Source organism: Panthera onca, chromosome C2, assembly GCF_046562875.1.
Source record: "Panthera onca isolate mPanOnc1 chromosome C2, mPanOnc1 haplotype 2, whole genome shotgun sequence".
In the NCBI taxonomy this organism is placed as follows: Eukaryota; Metazoa; Chordata; class Mammalia; order Carnivora; family Felidae; genus Panthera; species Panthera onca.
The window spans coordinates 126,295,120-126,315,766 of NC_138347.1; the positions used below are offsets into that span (position 1 = coordinate 126,295,120).

Below are 20,647 nucleotides of genomic sequence, written 5' to 3' on the forward strand. Positions count from 1 at the left end.
TTTTATTTATTTTTAAAGGAGAGAGTGCAAGCGGGGGAGGGGCAGAGAGAGAGATGGAGACAGAGGATCCAAAACAGGCTCTGTGCTGACAGCAGCAAGCCTGATGTGGGGCTCAAACTCTCAAGCCGTGAGATTATGACCTGAACCAAAGTCGGAGGCTCAACCAACTGAGCCACCCAGGCACTCCTACTTTATTTATTTATTTTTTAATGTACTATAAAAGATAAAACTAATGGAAAACTACCTAATAGGAACTGGCAGCCAAAATACAAAGTAGGGGTGAGGAAAATTGGGAAAAGTATGACAGAAAAAGCAATGTAAGAGAAATAAGGGTATGAAGTAAATTTGCTTTATAGTAGAACCACAACTAACACCTAAATAATTATAACATAAAGCAAAATAAAACAAAAACAAAAAAAGAAAACAGACAAAAACAAACAAAAAAAACCACTAATAAGTTAAATTTTCTCTGAAGATCATTTCTTCAGTTAGGTAAGAGTTAATTTGAATTTAGAATCCAGACAGTAGGAAAAACGATGTTATCTTTAAATATGACAAAACATTGTGATATTTACACGTTTACACTACAAGAGGGATAGCTATTGAGGCCAACTGAAAAAGCAAAGTAATGCTTCCTATCTCATGTCTACCCTGAGGCATAAACTAAGAGTAGAACGGGTAGAAACATTTGCACTATTTTAACAGCCATTTCTCTCTTGATCTCTTTTAGCCAAGCTTAGTTCAAATCATATAAAATGAATATAATGTGAAAACAGGGAGTAAATTCACAAACTACATTTACCAAACTAAATGTTTCACTGGAGAAGAGGCTGTTTCTCAATTAGAGGCCTTTCGTGGGGCACCTGAAGTTGGCTTGGGCACTAACTCTTAATTAATTTTGGCTCAGGGCATGAGCTCACAGTTCATGGGATCCAGCCCTGTGTCAGGCTCTGTGCTGACAATGCAGAGCCTGTGTGGGATTCTCTTTCTGCCCCTCCCCTGCTCACATGTGCTCTATCAAAATAAATAAATAAACTTAAAAAAAAAATAGTAGGAGCACCTGGGTGGCTCAGGCAGTTGAGCATCCTCTTTGGCTCAGATCATGATCTCGCTGTCCGTGAGTTCAAGTCCCACAGTGGGCTCTGTGCTGACAGCTTGGAGCCTGGAGCTTGTTTCAGATCCTGTGTCTCCCTCTCTCTCTCTGTCCCTCCCCCACTCATGCTCTGTCTCTCTCTCTCTCTCTCTCTCTCTCTCTGTTAAAAATAAACATTAAAAAAAATTTTTTTAAGTAAATACGTGGGTGAATATAGTAAGATTATTTTTTATCTTCTAAATGCTTTAAAACATGCATAGCTCTTGAGAAGGAATATTATAATACCATCATGGGGGTTCATATGTATAATTCATATGATAATTATTATATAAAATGGGAAGGGCAACGGGACCTATTTGGTTGTAAGGTCTTACGTTCTTTTTTTTTTTTCCCAGGGAACATTTTGCTTTTTATTTTTATTTTTTTTTCAATATATGAAATTTATTGTCAAATTGGTTTCCATACAACACCCAGTGCTCATCCCAAAAGGTGCCCTCCTCAATACCCATCACCCAGTAAGGTCTTACGTTCTATTTGAAGTGGTAAAATATAAATTCTAGATATAATATGAAAAGTCAAGTATACATAGAATATTATAATCTTTAGGGCAATCACTAAAAAAATTGGACAAAGATATAACCAAAAACCAAAAGATACAATAAAATGGATACTAAGAAAGTATTCAAATAATCCAAAAGAAGAAAAACCTCCACAGTAAACAAATAATTAAACACAAATATATCAATAATTACACTAAATGGTCTTACACTAATTAAAAGACAGAGAGGTAGTTAGATTCAATTAATAAAAGACTATTAGAACCCCATTTTAAATATGATAGCATAAAAGTAAAAGATCATGCAAACAGGAATCAAAAGAAAGGTAAAGCTGCTATATAAATATCTGACAAAGTAGATTTCTGAACAAGAAAAATTACTGGGTACAGAAACAAGAGATAATGAGAAAAAGGTCAATTCACCAAAATGACACAACAATTTTATATGTATATGTACTTAACAGAGTTGCAAAATACATAAAGCAAAAATTATTAAAACTGAAAGAAGTAGACAAATCCACTATTCTTGGAAACTACAACTACTCTCAGTAATTCACGGAACATGTATAAAAGCAACAAAAAAAAAAAAAAAAAAACAAAAACCCAAGATTTAAACAACATCATCAACAAAGAGAATCTAACTGACTTACATAACACTATACTTAAGAGCAACATAAACATCTTTTCAAGGGCACATGGAATATTCACCAAGACAGATCATATTCTGGACACTAAAATAAACCTTAATGATTGTAAAAAGAATTGATATTGTACAGCATACATTCTATGACCATGACAGAATTAAACTAGAAACCAGTGACAGAAAGATAACTGGAAAATCTCTAAGTATTTGGAAATTAAACACTACACTTCTAAACAATTCATGTTATCAAAGAGGAAAACTCAAAGGAAATTAGTAAATATTTTGAACTAAATAAAACTGAAAACACAACATATAAAAATTTTTTAGATGCAGCTAATAAAGTACTTACAAAGAAATTTATAGTATTGTCATTAATAAAATGTTAGAAAACAAGTCCCAAATCAATAATGGAAGTTTCTGCCTTAAAAAACTAGAAAAAGAGCATGTTAAACCCAGAGGAAACAAAAGGACATAATAAAGACCAGAAATCAGTGAGACTGAAATAGAAACTAGAGAAAAACCATTGAAACCAAAAGATGTTCTCTGAAAACATCAAGAAAATTGATAACTCTCTAGCAAGAATGACCAAAAAGACAAATTACCAATGTAATGAAACATAAATGAAAGAAACCTAAAACTAAAAACATAATGAAATACTGTTGCTATGGTCTGAAGGTTTGTGTCTCCCCAAAATTAATGTTGAAATCTTAACCTCCATAAGGTGATAGTTACTATGAAGCAGGGCCTTTGGGAGGTGATTAGGCCCTAAGGATAGAGCTCTCACGAATGGGATTAGTACTTTTGTAAAAGAAATCCAATACAACTCTCTAACCCCTTCTACCATGTGAGGATACAAGAAGCTTGCAACATGGAGGAGGGACTCACCTGACCATGCTGGCACCCTGATCTCAGACTTCCAGCTTCCAGACCTGCAAGCAGTAAGTTTCTGCTGTTTATAAGCCACCCGGCCTACCGTATTTTATCATCAGCCCAAACATAATGATACAGAAACTGGTACCAAGAATTGAGGGTACAGCTGTAACAAATACTTAAAGATGTGGGAGTGGCTTTCAAACTGGATAATGGACAGAATCTGGAAGTACAGGCTAGAAAAATTCTACATTGCCAAGAACAGACCATTAAGGGTAAATTCTTCTGAAGGCTCAGAAGTGGGAGACATGTAGGGAAAGCCTCAATCCTTTTAAGAGAATCCCTAAGTGGTCATGAACAGAATGTTGACTGAAATACAGTGTTAAGAAAGAGACAACGGGGGCACCTGGCTCAACGGTGGCTCAGTTGGTTGAGCATCTGACTTCAGCTCAGGTTATGATCTCACAGTTCATGAGTTCAAGCCCTGCGTCGAGCTCTGTGCTGACAGCTCAGAGCCTGGAGCCTGCTTCGGATTCTGTGTCTCCCTCCCTCTGCCCCTTCCCAGCTCATGCTCTCTCTCTCTCTGTCTCTCAAAAAAAGAATAAACATTAAAAAAAAAAAATTAAAAAAAAAAAAAAAAAAAAAAAAAAAAAAAAAGAGGGAGACAATAGACCGAAAATGGAGTCCCTCATACTAAGCCCCTTGTCAGAAAACTAAGACTCAATACCTAGCATAATTGCAGTTTCAGTCTCTCCCAGAAATGTAACCTTTAACCAGTCGATCTGAAATTACCCGGTCAGCACCAGTGAGGTAATCCACCCAAAAGACCCCTTCCATTCTCCACAGGAAGGTGGCCTCTTTGCTAGAAACGTCCTTTTCCTGCCTTTCTCTACCAATAAAAGGCTTTAATTTTGTACAGCTCTTTGGAGTTCCTTTCTATCTGCTAGATGAGATGCTGCCCAATTCATGAATCATCAAATAAAGTCAGTAAGATCTTTACATTTACCCAGTCGAATTTGTTTTTTTAACAACAGTAAAGGCCAATCTGTAACATCTCAGACAGAAATAAGGTAAATGTTATTGGAAACTGGAGGAAAGGTGACCTTTGTTAGAAGATGGTAAGGCGCTTGGCTGAACTGTATTCACATCCTAGTGTTTTGTGGAAGGGTAGAACTTGTGAGGATGAAACTGGCTATCTGACTGAGGCCATTTCTATGCAAAGTGTTGAAATTGTGGCTTGGTTTCACTTGAGTGCTTACAGTAAAACATGAGAAGAAAAATATCTTAAAGATATAATTGTTAATCAAAAGGGAAGTTAATTTAAAAGGTAGAAATTCTCAGTCTGCTGTACTGCCAAAAAGAAAAAAAAGAAGAGAACGAGCGAGAGAGAGAAAACACTTTCAGAACAGAACACTACGAGTGTGGCAAGAGATTCTTTGATAGAGATTTGTAAAGGTGTGAACATGGGATTCAATCAGCCACCCCAGCAGGAAATAGCCAATATGAACTGGAAGGAGACAAAGATGAAAAAAGACTGTCAGTGTTCTTAGATTTAATAGGATGCGACATACAGATATGCCACTGCAAATGTGAGATACTCTTCAAGACAAGGGAAGAAGGACCCAAAAGGTGATTCAGAGATCATTAAGGCCACCTCCCCTTAGGGGAGGGGAGGGGAGGGGAGGGGAGAGGGGAGGGGAGAGGGGAGGGGAGGGGAGAGGGGAGGGGAGGGGAGGGGAGGGGAGAGGGGAGGGGAGGGGAGGGGAGGGGAGGGGAGGGGAGGGGAGGGGAGGGGAGGGGAGGGGAGGGGAGGGGAGGAAAGGAAACACAACAGTACCAGGTGTCAATAAGGATGCAGAGCAATGGGAACTCACATTGCGCTTGTGGGGATGCAAAACAGTATAGCCACCTAAAGGGTAACAGTTTGGCAGCTTCTTATAAAGTTAAACATAGATTAACCATATACAATGTCCTTGAAACAGACTCAAAAGGCTATGTATGACATCCTGGACTACAAAGCGTGAGGGGGTGGGGCCTGAGTGGCTCAGTCGGTTAAGCTTCTGACTTCAACTCAGGTCATGATCTCACGGTTCCTGGGTTCAGGCCCCGCACTGGGCTTTGTGCTGACAATTCAGAGCCTGGAGCCTGCTTCAGATTCTGCGTCTCCCTCTTTCTCTGCCCCTCCCCTGTTCGGTCTCTGTCTCTGTCTCTCAAAAATAAATGTTAAAAAAATTTTTTAATATATTAACAAAAAAAAGCATGAGGGGGTGAAAAACTGTTCTGTATTTAGATTGTGGCAGTGATTATGTAACTGTGTCAAATCTCAACCACACTCTAAAAAGTGTGAATCTTCCTGAATGTAAACTAAAATATTTGGCAGAAAATATTCACTGCTCAGTCTGATACTTTAAATGGACTTGTTTATATTCACATATGATTCTGTATCATCATGCAATATACATTCACTAAGTTTTGCAGATCTTCAAATGTTGACATTTTATTATAAAATATCATTGCATTCATACAGCCTCTGGAATCTCCAGAGTAAAAATGGAAATTAACATCTCTGTATAATGAAAATAGTCTGGTCTTGTAGACTCTTTAAAAGGTATGTTAGGAACCTCTAGAGAATTGCTAATCTAAATATAGTAATAATAACATCAGGCCAAACACCTAAAAATATATTCTTCCCCAACCTACTTTTATACATTTATTGGGTATATTTATATATTAATGACACTAAGTCTGTCAAATCATGTTACCAATCATATTGTGTGTGATATGTAAACTATGAGGAAGGGTACAGTTTGCTATGTATATAGGCCATGATAAATATGACCATTTTTGGCAAGGCAATTGTTACATTCTGAGGAGAAGTATGGAATTAGCAAGTGATAGAAAAAAATTCTAAAAAGAAATCTCTCATGCTAATACAAATGCAATTTTAGACTCTCTTATAGTTTAACACATAACTTGACAATTTCCTGTTTCTGATAAAAATCAGCAGAGTGACAATACCCAAGTGACTAACTCCGGAAGTTTGGTTGGGTTACAGATCTTTCAGTAAACAATGAAGGGGGAAAAAAAAAATCCCCAAATACCTAACTTCAATATGCTGTAAGTAATGCAAAAAGACAAAGCAATTCATAAAATGATTTTATTCTATTCAATGTTTTAAGCCCTACTATCTTGTCAAGTAATTTTGATTGTTAAACACTCTTACAATGAAACAACACAGGTAAGAATCCCATCATGGGGAAAATAAAAGATTATAGGCTAGTCCGAAATAAAGGCTCTTAAAAAAAAAAAAAAAAAAAATCAGGACTTTTTCTTTTTAAACAGGTCAAATAAAATGCCACCTTATTCTATTTAGTTTTGGAAATATCACTTTGAACATATCCCCAATAGAAGCAAACAAAAAAAAAAAAAAAAAAAAAAAAAAACCACAGGCACTAGTTCTGTGCATACCAAAATTATTTCAACAAATATTTACTAAGTAGTTTTTACAGACTAACAGGACACTGAGCTAATAAGGCCTGAGAGTAAAGAAAGGTATACCAAGCAAAACATGTTCTCAAAAAAATCAACTGTAATTCTATTTTTCAACAACTTATTTAATTAATGCTTTACTACTCCCTATATGATTATTTTGTCAGCTATCACAAAATTTTACTTATTACTCTGAATTATAAGCTGTATCAAGATCACCTTAAGAACATATCACCATTTTACACTCTGAAGAATATTACATTTTATATAATCTAAATAAGAAACCATTACACATTACCACTAAAGTGAAAGGAATAATCTTGCTAATATTACTAAATGATAAGTAATTATGGTATAAATCACCAATTATGAAAAAAGTAACATAATGAAGAATTTACTGGCATAATTAATACAACAAATGTAAACACATTAACTGATTTAATCCTTATTGTACTACATGGCAATTAAACCTAAATGGGTTGATAATCAACTATACTCATGTTTTTAATATGCATTTTTTAAACTGTGATACATATGATGGGCTGAATTTTTTCCCCTCCAAAATTCAGATGCTGAAATCCTATCCTCTAGTACCTCAGAATGTGACTGTATTTGGAGATAAGGTCTTTAAAGAGGTAATTAAGGTAAAACGAGGTCATTAGGGTAGCTCCTAATCCAGTAGGACTGGTGTCATTATAAGAAGAGCTGATTACCAGGGCACCTGGGTGGCTCAGTCGGTTGGGCATCTGACTCTGGCTTAGGTCATGGTCTCATGGTTCGTCCGAGTCTGGCTTAGGTCATGATCTCAAGGTTTGTGAGTTCCAGCCCCACGTCGGGCTCTGTGCTGACAGCTCGGAGCCTCTGTGTCTCCCTCTCACTCTCTCTGCTCCTCCCCCACGTGTGCTCTGTCTCTGTCTCCCAAAAATGAATAAATGTAAAAAAAAAATTTTTTTTAAGAAGAGCTGATTAGGACACACACTATGCAAAGACCATATGAAGACACAGAGAAGACAACCATCTACAAGCCAGAGAGAGGCCCTCAGAAGAAACCAATCCTGATGACAACTTGATCTTAGACTCTAGCATCCAGAATTTTGAGACAATAAACTTCTGTTAAGCCACCAATATGTGATACTCTGAAGGGCAGCCCTAGCTAACTGATACAATACACATAAAATTTATCATGTGAACCATTTTTAAGTGTCCAGTTCAGTGGCATTAAGTATGTTCATCATGTTGCACAATTATCACCACTACCCATCTCAAGAACAATTTTGATCTTGCAAAACTGAAATTCTATACACTTTAAATCATAACTCCCCTATACAGCCAAACTACCAAGTAAAATTAAGTGTAAGAATAACAGTCATTTTCAGACAACCATTCTCATAAAATTTAATTCCAATTTACACTGACTTAGGAAACAACCAGACAATATGTTCCAGCAAAACAAAGGAGTAAAGCAAGAAAAAAGAAGACACAGAATCTAGGAAGCAGGAAAACCAATGAATAAAGGCAAAAGGAATTTCCAAAATGCTAGCAAAAGTAAATTAAGATCAGAAGCAGATCTAGAATAAACAGTCCAAATTGGAGGATTCCAAAAAAAGAAAAAAAACTGGTAAAATTATCTGACAGATTAGGCTATTTATAGAACTGTTGGAATATGGGAAGGCTTAGCTATAAGTTCAAAGACAACAAAGAAAATTTTAAATGTAAACCATATAAATTTCTTATAAATTAAAAAAATTACACAAGAAGTAAAATTTAATCATAGTAGATGGGTCAGCTATAAACAATATGTATGTGTTTTATATAGTCATAATGAAAATCCCAAATATGAATATACAATTTTAACTAAGACAATAAGGCTAAGAAAGGTTAAGAAAATAAATGGGGCACCTGGCTGGCTCAGTAGGTACAGCATGGGACTCATGATCTCAAAATTGTGATTTCGAGCCCTAGCTGGGTACAGAGATTGCTAAATAAATAAATAAATAAATAACCTCATTAACCTTAACAGACAATCAGTAGGTGTCTAAAATTAATCCATCAGGAGATAAAACAATTACATGTTTTTTATTTATCAAAGTAATACATGAATATAGTTTAAAATGTCAAATAGTACTATATGGCCTCTAACAAAAGTTAACAGTCCTTTGTTCTCCTCCTCCTTTTTCCTCCTGCTGGTCTCAAGAAGTCAACACTTTCAACTTTTTACACTGTTGCTTCTAAAAGAGCACAAAAAATTTTTAAGTGATTACTTCTTGAGGCAAGGGGGTAGAAAAAGGAGAGCAAAGGTCTGCTATTTTTGTTATTAGGCCTTTTAGCACTATTTGACATTTAAATTTTTTTTATATTTATTCATTTAAAAAAATTTTTTAATGTTTATTCATTTTTGAAAGACTGTGAGAGACAGTGCAAACAGGGGTGGTGCAGAGAGAGAGGGGGACACAGAATCCGAAGCAGGCTCCAGGCTCTTGGCTATCAGCACAGAACCCGATGGGGGGCTCGAACTCACGAACTGTGAGATCATGACCTGAGCTGAAGTCGGACACTTAACCGACTGAGCCACCCAGGCACCCCAATGTTTACTTATTTGAGAGAGAGAGAGAGAGACACACACACACAAGTGCAAGGTGGGGGAGGGGCAGAGAGAGGGAGACACAGAATCCAAAGCAGGCTCTATCTAGTCTCTGAGCTGCCGGCACACAGACCGACATGGGACTCAAACCCATGAATGAGAGATCATGACCTGAGCTGAAGTCGGACGCTTAACCGACTGAGCCACCCAGGTGCCCCAGCACTGTCTGACATTTTCATCTATGTTCATATATTACTTTGATAATTAAGAAAAAATTAGAAAACCTCACTGATCCGTTAAAAATCAAACTTAAGTCAACCAAAATGGTGAATAGCTAGCTAGCTGACATTCAAGCTGTATGAGCATCCATTTTCTCTTCTTTTCATAGTAGTGTTTCAGCTTCCTTCTCAGACCCTATCCTCTCCATCCCTGCCCCCATCCACCAATTCTATATTGACATTCTTTAGGTGGAGTTCCAACCCAGGGGTAGTATATGCAATCAAGCACAGCTAATCAGAATATTAAATCCCCTTATTTCCTGTGACTAGTGAAGAATGGGCTTAAAACAAGTTGTTCATTCAGAAAGTTTCTTAGGATGTCTACAGAGGTTACTGGGAAAGCACTCTCTCTTTTCCCAACAGACTTAAACCTGAAAACAGAGTAAATGTCACTATACAGAACCCGACAATGAAGCTGAGAGGTGCAGAGATTAGATTCTATTTTTTGAGCCTCCAATTCTAATTATTCCTCAACCCAGAATCTATCCCTGGATATTTCACTTCATAAACCAAAATTACTTTTCTGTTAAAACAAACAAATAGGGCCAATATACGATAACGAGCACCTGAACTGAAAGAAAAAAATAGAGTATCAAATTTGGTTTTTTGAAGTTTGTTTGTTTACATAATCTCTACACCCAGCGAGGGGCATGACTCACAGCCCCAAGATCAAGAGCATGCTTTCAAATGAGCCAGACCGGCATCCCAAGAGTGTCAAATTTAAAGGAAAAAAAGCACACTCTGTAAGAAAGACTTCAGAAGTAAGAAAAATGCAAAAGCAAGGATAAAATAAACTAAATGGACATTAAGAAAACCCTAATAGCAAGTACAGACATTCCCAAATTTAACAACTCTGTGTGTTATGTGTAAACACTCTGGACCAGGTTTAATGAAGGCTAACACTGGACTCTTTCATTGCCTGATTGTTGCCTCATAGCTCGCATGCATGCTCCCAGAAAGGGCCTGTCCCAGTTGGCTCTGCCTTATCGCCACAGCATCCCCACCTGGCTGAAGTTGATGTCTGCCGACGTGAAGGAACAGATCTACAAACTGGCCAAGAAGGTCCTGACTCCCTCATAAATCAGTGTAATCCTGTTACACAAGTACATTTTGTGACAAGCAATAAAATTTTGAGAATTCTGAAGTCCAAAGGACTTGCTCCTGATGTTCCTGAGGATCTCAACCATTTGATTAAGAAAGCTGTTCAAAAGAATCTTGAGAGGAACAGAAAAGGATGTTAAATTCCCACTGATTCTGATCGAGAGCTGTCTTCACTAGTTGGCTTGATATTATAAGACCAAAGGAGTCCTCTCCCCGCAATTGGAAATACGAGTCACCCACAGCCTCTGCCCTGGTTGCATAAATTTGACTATGTACTCACGCAATAAAATCATTGTCTAACTAGAAAAAAAAACTAACACTGAAAACGATGTGGATCTTATGAACCAAACCCCTGATTTAACCAAGCTTTCACCTGTGTATTATTTATCTTTCCAAGGCTCTACTATGTGCAAGACACAGTATGAGCTATCCAGCTTACAAAGATAAGTCTGTCCTGAAAGAGCTTACAAGCTAGTGGAAAAAGTTCTATTTCTTGCTAATACTACTTCATCTGTAATGCTGACTTACATTAAACTTATTCTGCTTACATGAGCATCACAAACTATGCCAATTGCATTTGTAAACTGGGTCTAATATACTGCGAATATTTATATACATTTAGATACACCTTTGACTAAGCCAGTAAAACCACCTGTCTTCACTTCTAGTTTCCAGATTCTACCAATTTTAAAGTATAATATAAAAACAAATGGTCTGCCTTTAACTCCAAAGGCCTTAAGAACAAAAAGTATAATGGTCCTAAGGAGGCAAGCTAGGTACCAGTATAAAAAAGACAGATCCAGAGAAGCAGCATAACAACTTTATACCCACTAGTTCTAAGACAAAAGCTGGGCATTCTGGTTTTATTCTCTTCCCATAAGTTAATGCCAAAAAGGGAGCCACTAATATTTGGAGAACGATTTTTCTACTCACTTGTGCCATCAACTGTGGAGGTTCTGCGAAAAACAAATAATCTTCCTGAGACACCGAAGTAGGGATTTCATTCAGTCTAGACTGCCTCTAACCCCTAAGAGCTGGGGAGAAAGACCCTCATAAACAAACCTGTCCTTTACCTAAGGGGAATGGAGCTCCACTAGGTGACTGCACCCTCAAAAACAAAATGGCAGTCAGAAACTAGAGAACAAAGGTCATGATGATAAAAGTAGATTTAGGTTAATCTCTTACATCTTTGTCACTATTATCTCTAAATTGATTCCATATTTGGCTATGTGGGCTGTAAAAGAAAAGGAATGAGAGGTTTAGATTTTCTAGATTTTCTAGAACTCACCAGCCAAGTTGACAGAATCCCCAAGAGGTTTTGGGTGAAAACAGCTTTAAGGGGGGGGGGGGGGGGTGGCGCACATGTTGGTTGGGTATCTACTTCAGCTCAGGTCATGATCTTGCAGTTCAGGAGTTTGGGCCCCATGTCAGGCTTGCTGCTGTCTGCGCAGAACCTACTCCAGATCCTCTGTCCCCACTCTCCCCCACCCTGTTCTTCCCACTTGCACTCTCTAGCTCTCTCAAAAATAAACATTTAAAAAAAATTCTTTTAAATGTTTATTTATTTTTGAGAGAGAGAGAGCACAAGCAGGGATGGGACAGAGAGAGGGAGACACAGAATTTGAAGTAGGCTGCAGGCTCCAGGCTCTGAGCTGTCAGCACAGAGCCTGACACGGGGCTTGAACCCATGAGCCATAAGATCACGACCTGAGCCGAAGTCGGATGCTCAACCGAGCCACCCAGGCGCCCCAAAAATGAAAAAACATTTTTTAAAAATTATTAAAAGAAAAAAAGAAACTACAGCCTCTGAGATCTGATTCAAAGAAAAAAGGAGTATAGGAACCAATCCAGGCCTGAGAACAGAAAACCCCACACCACTCTCACATTAAGTGAAGTAATACTCCACAGGTACTTGCAAACTGTTAGATTACCACATACAAAGGCCTAGGTCTTGAGGGTTAATTCTCTTCCACCATCAGTGAGCCATCTAGCTTCCTCAGGCTATCCCTAATCTGCAGGGCTGGGAGTTGTGTCCTAGGACTATTCAAATACTAGTTTGATAAATAAGGATCTTCCAAGTCCAGGATCTGCACCTGAAAGTGACTGCCTCCTTCAACTTTGTACCCTAGGCAACGTGCTTGCCTTGCTCTAGTCTCAGCTCTGCTCTACTGCTCCTAGAAATAAAACATACTTAACAAACAAGAGTTGCCATTAAACTGCCTTGCCATTAATTATGAGTCAAGGAATGTCACATTAACTTCCTTGAAACTCCATTTTCTTATTGGTAAAATAAGAGAACTGAATCAGATTGTATCAAAAAGTCTCCTGAGTTATATCAAAACTATGATCATATCAAAACTATTAACTAAATTTCTCCTTAAATTATCTGGACTAAATAAAACCAGATCTGTATTGTGTTTTCTAATGTTTTCATCATCTTAGCCCCTTGGTATTCTAGTCTTTACTCTTTAATATACTCTTAATTACCAAATCTCTTTTAAGTGTCATTCCAAGTCATGTTTCCAAAGTTGTACATATTTCCAAAAGAATACACACAGCACAGGGGACAGTGAAACTATCATTTCCCCATGCTATATAGTACAAATAAGGTTTAGATTATACCATCACATTTAGGAACCATATTCTCCTAACATATACTAAAACATGTATGTAACGTGAAATTCAGGACATATTTAACATGCAATTAATCATAATATGAGTATTTTCACATTAACTGCTATACTTAATTCTAATTCTCCCTCATGTTCTCCATGTGCTTATGTAATTTGTATTCAAAAATATTTTCAGGGCTTTACCACTTAAGCCTTACTATTAAAATTGGCTTATATCTTTATCTTTTGGCTTATGCATGCAATAGGACCTACCAGAGAGTTACAGAGAACCAGTACACTATCACTTAAAATTCCTAGGGGTGGTGGAGCCTGGGTGGCTCAGTCAGTTGAGCATCTGTCTCTTGATTTCTGCTCAGGTCATGATCTCATGGTCGTTAAGATCGAGCCCCAAGCTGGGCTCTGTGCTGGTAGCACAGGGCCTGCTTGGGATTCTCTCCCTCTTTCCCCGTTCCTCACCAGCTTGTGCTCGCTTGCAGGCATGCTTTCTCAAGATAAATAAATAAACATTAAAAAAAAATTACTAGTTGTGAAAATGCTTCCTAAAGTACAGTACTTATCTACTCCGTAGACACCTCACATTTATCCCTACAAAGTTTCTGCTTCTGTGCTCTATAATTCAGTAAACAGTAACACTATCAATCTAGTTATCTGGATTAATGAAACCCTATTCAGTCAATCCCTGCATCTCAATTGTTGTCCTTTTTACCTCCTTCATAGGACTCAAATGATTCCATGTTATCTCCATTCTCACTACCATCACCTTAGTAGTAATGAAGGCATTTGCCTCCTTAAGGTGTCTCTTGCTTTCCAGTCTTATCCGCTTCCAGTTGGAAGCATTTGGTTTTCTTCTTAGGAAAAAAAAGTATCAGAAAACAAGAATTCCTTCTTTTATGTATCTGCTATCTAGACTTAAAAACTAAGTAAAAAGTCTCATATGTGTTTATTTTGAGGTATAATCTGAAAAACAAGGGAAAAAAGACTAAGAACTCTGAAACTATAATGAAACTCCCTTTTGTAAAGCTATGAGAAGATTCTGGGAAGACGGTGGCATAAGAAGCCCTCCAAATTTGGTCTCTCCACCTAGACAACAATTGTACTAGCAGAATCTGTCTAATTGAACTATTTTACAATTTTGGAGACTACCCCAAGGCTTGAAACTTCCAGAGGAAGTCTTGGACTATGAACTTTGGTTAATTTCAGTTAGCTCAGCAATGGCTAGTAGTAGCATCTTCCACTCCCCAGGCCCATGCCACGTAGCTGTACATTAGTTCCAAGAGCAGCTTTCAAGAGTCAAAATGAGCAATAAGGATCCTGTCATCCATATATCAGGGATCTGTGTTCTGACAGTTGAACAATGCTTCTGATCACTGAGGTGCTGACAGAGGCATATGCGTGCGCGCGCGCGCACATACACACACACACACACACACGCGCCAATTATGTAAGCCCTTTTCCCTCAGGCTGAAGAAAATCTAATCCACAGGGCTGGAGTCTTTTTTAACCTTCTCCTTTCAGGAGCCAGACACTAAATAACTAGTAATAGGGGTATTAAGAAAGTCACCACATATATCCAGAAAAAGGCACAAGCTCAGTAAAGACCTGAGGAAAGCTTAAGTTTATACTTCAAAGTGGTTCCTGGCACAGAGACAGTTTACAACAATAAAAACAAAAACCCAGGAAACCCTGGGGAAGAGATGATCTGATTTTCAGACTTACCACATTATTAAATTCACACATTCAGTTTTCAACAACCAATGTATCAGAAGGGATACAAAGAAACATGCAAGTATGATCCATTCAAAGGGAAAAACCAATAGTAACCATCCTGGAGAAAGACCAGCTGACAAACTCACCAAACAAAGACTTTAAACAAGTATCTTAAAGATGCTTAACTAACTAAAGAAAGTAAAGAAAATGATGTGTGAACAAAATAATAGTATCCAAAGAAATAGAAAACCTAAGAAATTCTCCAGCTGGAAAGTACAATTACAAAAAGGAAAAGTTCACCAAAGGGATTTAAATACAGACTTGAACAGGTGAAAGAAAGTATCAGTGAGCACGGAGACAGGGCAATTGAAATTAGCAAGCCTGAGGAACACACACACGAACACACACACACACACACACACACACACGAACACACACACACACACACACACACACACACACACACACACACACACCAATGAGAGAATAAAGGATCTGTGGGACACCAGGAAAAGAACCAACAGATGCATTGTGAGAGTGCCAAAAGGCAAAGAGGGACACTAAGGGGAAAAGAGATTATTTGAAGAAATAATGGCTGGGGCGCCTGGGTGGCTCAGTCGGTTGAGCGACCGACTTCGGCTCAGGTCATGATCTCATGGTTTGTGAGTTCAAGCCCCACGTCAGGCTCTGTGCTGACAGCTAGGAGCCTAGAGCCTGCTTCGGATTCTGTGTCTCCCTCTCTCTCTGCCCCTTCCCCACTCATGCTCTGTCTCTCTCCGTCTCAGAAATAAACATTAAAAAAATTAAAAAAAAAAAAAAAAAAACAAAACAAGAAATAATGGCTGAAAATGTCCCAAATTCGGTAACAGACATGAATTTAAACATCCAAGAAGCTCAACAAACTCCAAGTAGGATAAACGCAAGAAATCTATACTGAGATATACTATAAATGAAAATATTAAAAGAGAGAATCTTGAAAGCCAACAGAAGAAGTGAATGATCACATAAAAGGGATCCTCAATAAGATCACCAATAGATTTCTCATTAGAAACTTTGGAGGATGCAGGGCACCTCGGTGGCTCAGTTGGTTAAGTGTCTGACTTTGGCTCAGGTTACGATCTCATGGATCATATCAGGCTCTGACAGCTCAGAGCCTGGAGCTTGCTTCGGATTATATGCCTCCCACTCTCTCTGCGCCCTTCCCCCACTCATGCTCTGTCTTCTCTCTCTCAAATATAAATAAAAACATTTTAAAAAATAATAAAAAAAAAAGAAACATTGGAGGAGATAAGACACTAAGTAGAGTTGACCCTTGAACAATGCAAGGGTTGGGACCCTTTCGCAGTCAAAAACCCATGTATTCTGGCTTCCCCAAAACTTAACAACTAATAGCCTTCTGCTGAACAAGAAACCTTACTGATAACATAAACAGTTGATTAACACATATGTTGTATGTTATATGCATTATATACAGTATTCTTATAATAAAGTAAGCTAGATGAAAGAAAATGATAAGAAAATCATAAGAGAAAACACATTTACAGTTCTGTAGTATAAAAAATCTGCGTAATAGGGAGCCTGGGTGGCTCAGTCGGTTAAGTGTCCCACTTCGGCTCAGGTCGTGATCTCACATTTGTGGGTTCAAGCCCAGCAATGGGCTCCACATGGACAGCTTGCAGCCTGGAGCCTGCTTCAAACTGTGTGTCTCCCTCTCTCTCCCTCTCTCTGCCCCTCCCCTGCTTGCACTCTGTCTTTGTTTCTCAAAAAATAAAACATTAAAAATAAATTTTTAAAAACCTGCATAAAAAGCAAAGGAAACAATCAGCAAAACTAAAAGGAAACCAACAGAATGGGAGAAGATATTTGCAAATGACATATCAGATAAAGAGCTAGTATCCAAAATCTATAAAGAATTTATCAAACTCAATACCCAAAAAACAAATAATCCAGTGAAGAAATGGGCAAAAGACATGAATGGACGCTTCTCCAAAGAAGACATCCAGATGGCTAACAGACACGTGAAAAAATGCTCAACATCACTCATCATCAGGGAAATACAAATCAAAACCACAATGAGATACCACCTCACACCTGTCAGAATGGCTAAAATGAACATCTCAGGCAACAACAAATGTTGGCAAGGATGCGGAGAAAGAGGATCTCTTTTGCACTGCTGGTGGAAATGCAAACTAGTGCAGCCACTCTGGAAAACGATATGGAAGTTCCTCAAAAAATTAAAAACGGAACTACCCTATAACCCAGCAATGCACTACTAGATATTTATCTAAGGGATATAGGTGTGCTGTTTCAAAGGGGCACATGCACCCCGATGTTTACAGCACTGCTATTGACAATAGCCAAAGTATGGAAAGAGTCCAGATGTCCATCAACAGATGAATGGATAAAGAAGATGTGGTATATATTTACAATGGAGTAATACTCAGAAATCAAAAAGAAATGTTGCCATTTGCAACTATGTGGATGGAACTAGGGGGTATTACGCTAAGTGAAATTAGTCCAAGAAAGACAAATATCATATGACTTCACTCATATGAGGAATTTAAGATGATGAACATAAGGGAAGTAATAATAATATAAAAACAAGGAGAACAAAACATAAGAGACTCTTAAATACAGAGAACAAACTGAGGGTTGCTGGAGGGGCTGTGGGTGGGGAGATGGGCTAAATGGGTAAGGGGCATTAAGGAGGACACTTGTTGGGATGAGCACTGGGTGTTATACATAGGGGATGAATCACTGGAATCTACTCCTGAAATCATTATTGCACTATATGCTAACCAACTCAGATGTAAATTTAAAAATAAATAGAAATTAAATTAAAATTAAAATTAAAAAGTAACAAATCTGCATATAAGTTTACCTACACAGTTCAAATCCATGTTGTTCAAAGGTCAACCATAGACTGACATGTTCAAAATACTGAAATAAAAAACTGTCAACTAAAATCCAATGTTCGACAAAACTGTCCTTCAAGTTCTTGCTCAGAAAGGAAACAGCACAGATGAGAAGGGAAGCTTCTCTTGCCCTCTCCCACCCAAATCCTCCTCTTCCTGAACCTGTACAGTTTAGGTAGAGATACAGAACATGGGTTCTGGGTGGTGGGGGCAGACAGGAACAGGCAAGAGAGCTTCCCGGAGGAGAAGACTGACAGGAAGAAACATGGATTCTACTTTTGTGCGCTGCGCCCCCAGTCTGCTTATCTGTTCCATCTGCAAGGACTATTTCACAGACCCTGTCACCATTAACTGTGGACACAGCTTTTGTACTCCGTGTCTCTGCCTCCTGTGGGAAGATCCCCAGCATCCTACCTGTTGCCCTGTATGCAGGGCAGTATCTCCACGCATGGACTTCAAAAGCATTATTTCTGCTGAGGGACAAGCTCGGGCTAAAAAAGAATCAGTTGCCAAGCAGTTACCAAGGTCTGCCAGGCAGGTGTGTTGGATGCACCAAGCACTAAAGAATATCTTCTGTCCAACTGACAAGAGCCTGCTGTGTTTGCAATGCTCTCATTCGCCAGGGCATACCACTCACATACACTGTCCAGTTTCACAGGTCGCTGAGCACTGCAGGGAGAAACTTCTGATGCAAATGAAATCTATTTGGAAAAACAGAGAAATCAGAGAAATATAAACAAAGAGTACAACTTACTTAGAGTATGGCAGGGTTTTGTAAATCTAAGGATGGTGATGATCAAGGCTGAATATCCTAAGGTGTACCAATACCTCCACAAAGAAAAGCAAAAACATTTAGAGAGCCTGGCAATTGAAGGCAAGATAATTTTTCATCGACTCTGGAGAAATGTAGCTAGAATGCTTCAAATGGGGAAACTCCTGAAAAGAATCTATGAGGAGCTGAAGGAAATGTGCCTCAAAGCAGATGTGCACCTGCTCCAGGATTTGGAAGACATCATAAAAAGGAGTCAGTTAGTGCAGGCGCACTTGCCCCAGCCTGTGGACCCACAGCTCAGTGAGTGGACAATCACTGGGATGTCTGAAAGGCTTAACAACTTCCGAGTGTATATTACATTTGATGATAACATAAGGAATTACCGTGTGCCTCTGTTTGAAGACCTGAGACGTTTGCAGTGCTGTCCTGACCAAGACCTGCGCTGCAGTCCAGCGAGTTCACAGTATAAGCCTTCCTGGGCAGCTCAGGCTGCCTTCACCTCTGGCAAATATTACTGGGAGGTGGATGTGGGAAACTCTCAGAATTGGATTAAAGGACTTTGCAGGGAATCCTGGACAAAACACCATGACTTGCTGCTCAACTCTGAGGGTATCTTTCTACTTCTGTGTCAACGTGGATAACCATTGCCGTCTCTTCTCTGCCTCCCTGCCACTGTGCCACTACATTCCAAGACCCCAGGGCTTGGTAGGGGTGTTTTTAGATTATGAATTTGGTATAGTAAGCTTTGTTAATGTTGCCAAAAGTTCCCTCATTTGTAATTTCCTTTCCTGTTCCTTTTCCTTCCCTCTCAGACCTTTCATTTGTTATGGACCCAAATGATCAGGAACAGCTCACAAACCTGACCAAGGTCTTAGCAATTTTAATAGCTGGGGAGGGTTCTATCCTGGTGACTTCTTGAGTGGGGAAAATCACTGATACCTCATGGTCTTGAACTTCATTTTACCTTCAGGAGATACATTTGCTGTATTATTTTTTAAAGTGGTGACACTGTGAAAGATGTACATTTGTCTTTTCTATTTTATTGAAATAAAAGTAATCGCTTTAAAAAAAAAAAAACACTGTCCTTCAAAAGTGAGGGAGAAATTAAGACATTCCCAGATAATACTAGACAATAATTCAAGTCATATTAAGAAATAAAGATCTCAATAAAGGTAAATACATGAGCAATCATAAAAGATGGAATTATTGAAGGGAGCCTGGGTGGCTCAGCCGGTTAAGCATCCAACATCAGCTCAGGTCATGGTCTCACGGTTCATGGGTTCAAGCCCCACATCAGCTCTGTGCTGACAGTTCACAGCCTACAGCCAGCTTTGGATTCTGTGTCTCCTTCTCTCTTTGTTCCTCCCCTGCAGGCACTCTGTCTCTCTTTCTCAAAAATAAAGATTAAAGAAAAAAAATTTTAAAGATGGAATTATTGAAAATACAGCCTGCAACTCTATTTTTTTGTTTTTGGTAAGATTTAAGACACTAATAAACAATTTTTAAAAACACTAGTCTAAATTACTATTATTGTAACGTTGGTTTGTAACTCTACATTTTTCCTTTCTAGAGAATAGATGAGACTAATGCATTAAAGCCCAATTTCTGCCATTTGCAATAATAATTGTTTCAATACACAATGTTTAAAGATGTATATCATTTCATCAATGAATGGAAGGGGATGAGAATGAAGCTTATAATAGCAAAGTTTTTCTGTTATCAAAGTTAAGCTGGTGTAAATTCAGCAAAAGTAACAGGATATAAAATCAACACAAAAATCAGCCGCATTTCTAACACTAACAATGTTAGTAAACACTGTCAATGAACAATCTGAAAAGGAAATTAACAAAACTATTTACCATTTACAAGAGCATCAAAAAGAATAAAATCTTTAGTAATAAACTTAATTAAGGATGGGAAAGACTTCTACAATGAAAACTACATTGTGAAATGTAGAAATTAAAGAAGACATAAGTACACAATACAAACAGTTAACCATAATGTAAACT

General features: G+C 38.2%; 1 protein-coding gene and 2 pseudogenes across 5 annotated transcripts in view; 2 read left to right on the plus strand and 1 right to left on the minus strand.

The window, feature by feature from the left end:
- Positions 1 to 20,647, minus strand: part of NCK1 (NCK adaptor protein 1) — an 85,787-nt gene that overhangs the window by 28,987 nt on the left and 36,153 nt on the right. Inside the window, exon 1 of one of the 5 annotated variants that reach the window (XM_060638740.3) lies at positions 18,281 to 19,654. The exons of the other annotated variants lie outside the window; for them this stretch is intronic. The gene's annotated coding sequence lies outside the window, so the exon portion shown is untranslated. Of the gene's footprint in view, positions 1 to 18,280; positions 19,655 to 20,647 lie in introns of those variants that run through there. 5 annotated transcript variants of the gene reach the window in all.
- On the plus strand, positions 9,920 to 10,946 carry LOC132683131 (small ribosomal subunit protein uS15 pseudogene; annotated as a pseudogene).
- On the plus strand, positions 18,132 to 19,478 carry LOC132683128 (tripartite motif-containing protein 77 pseudogene; annotated as a pseudogene).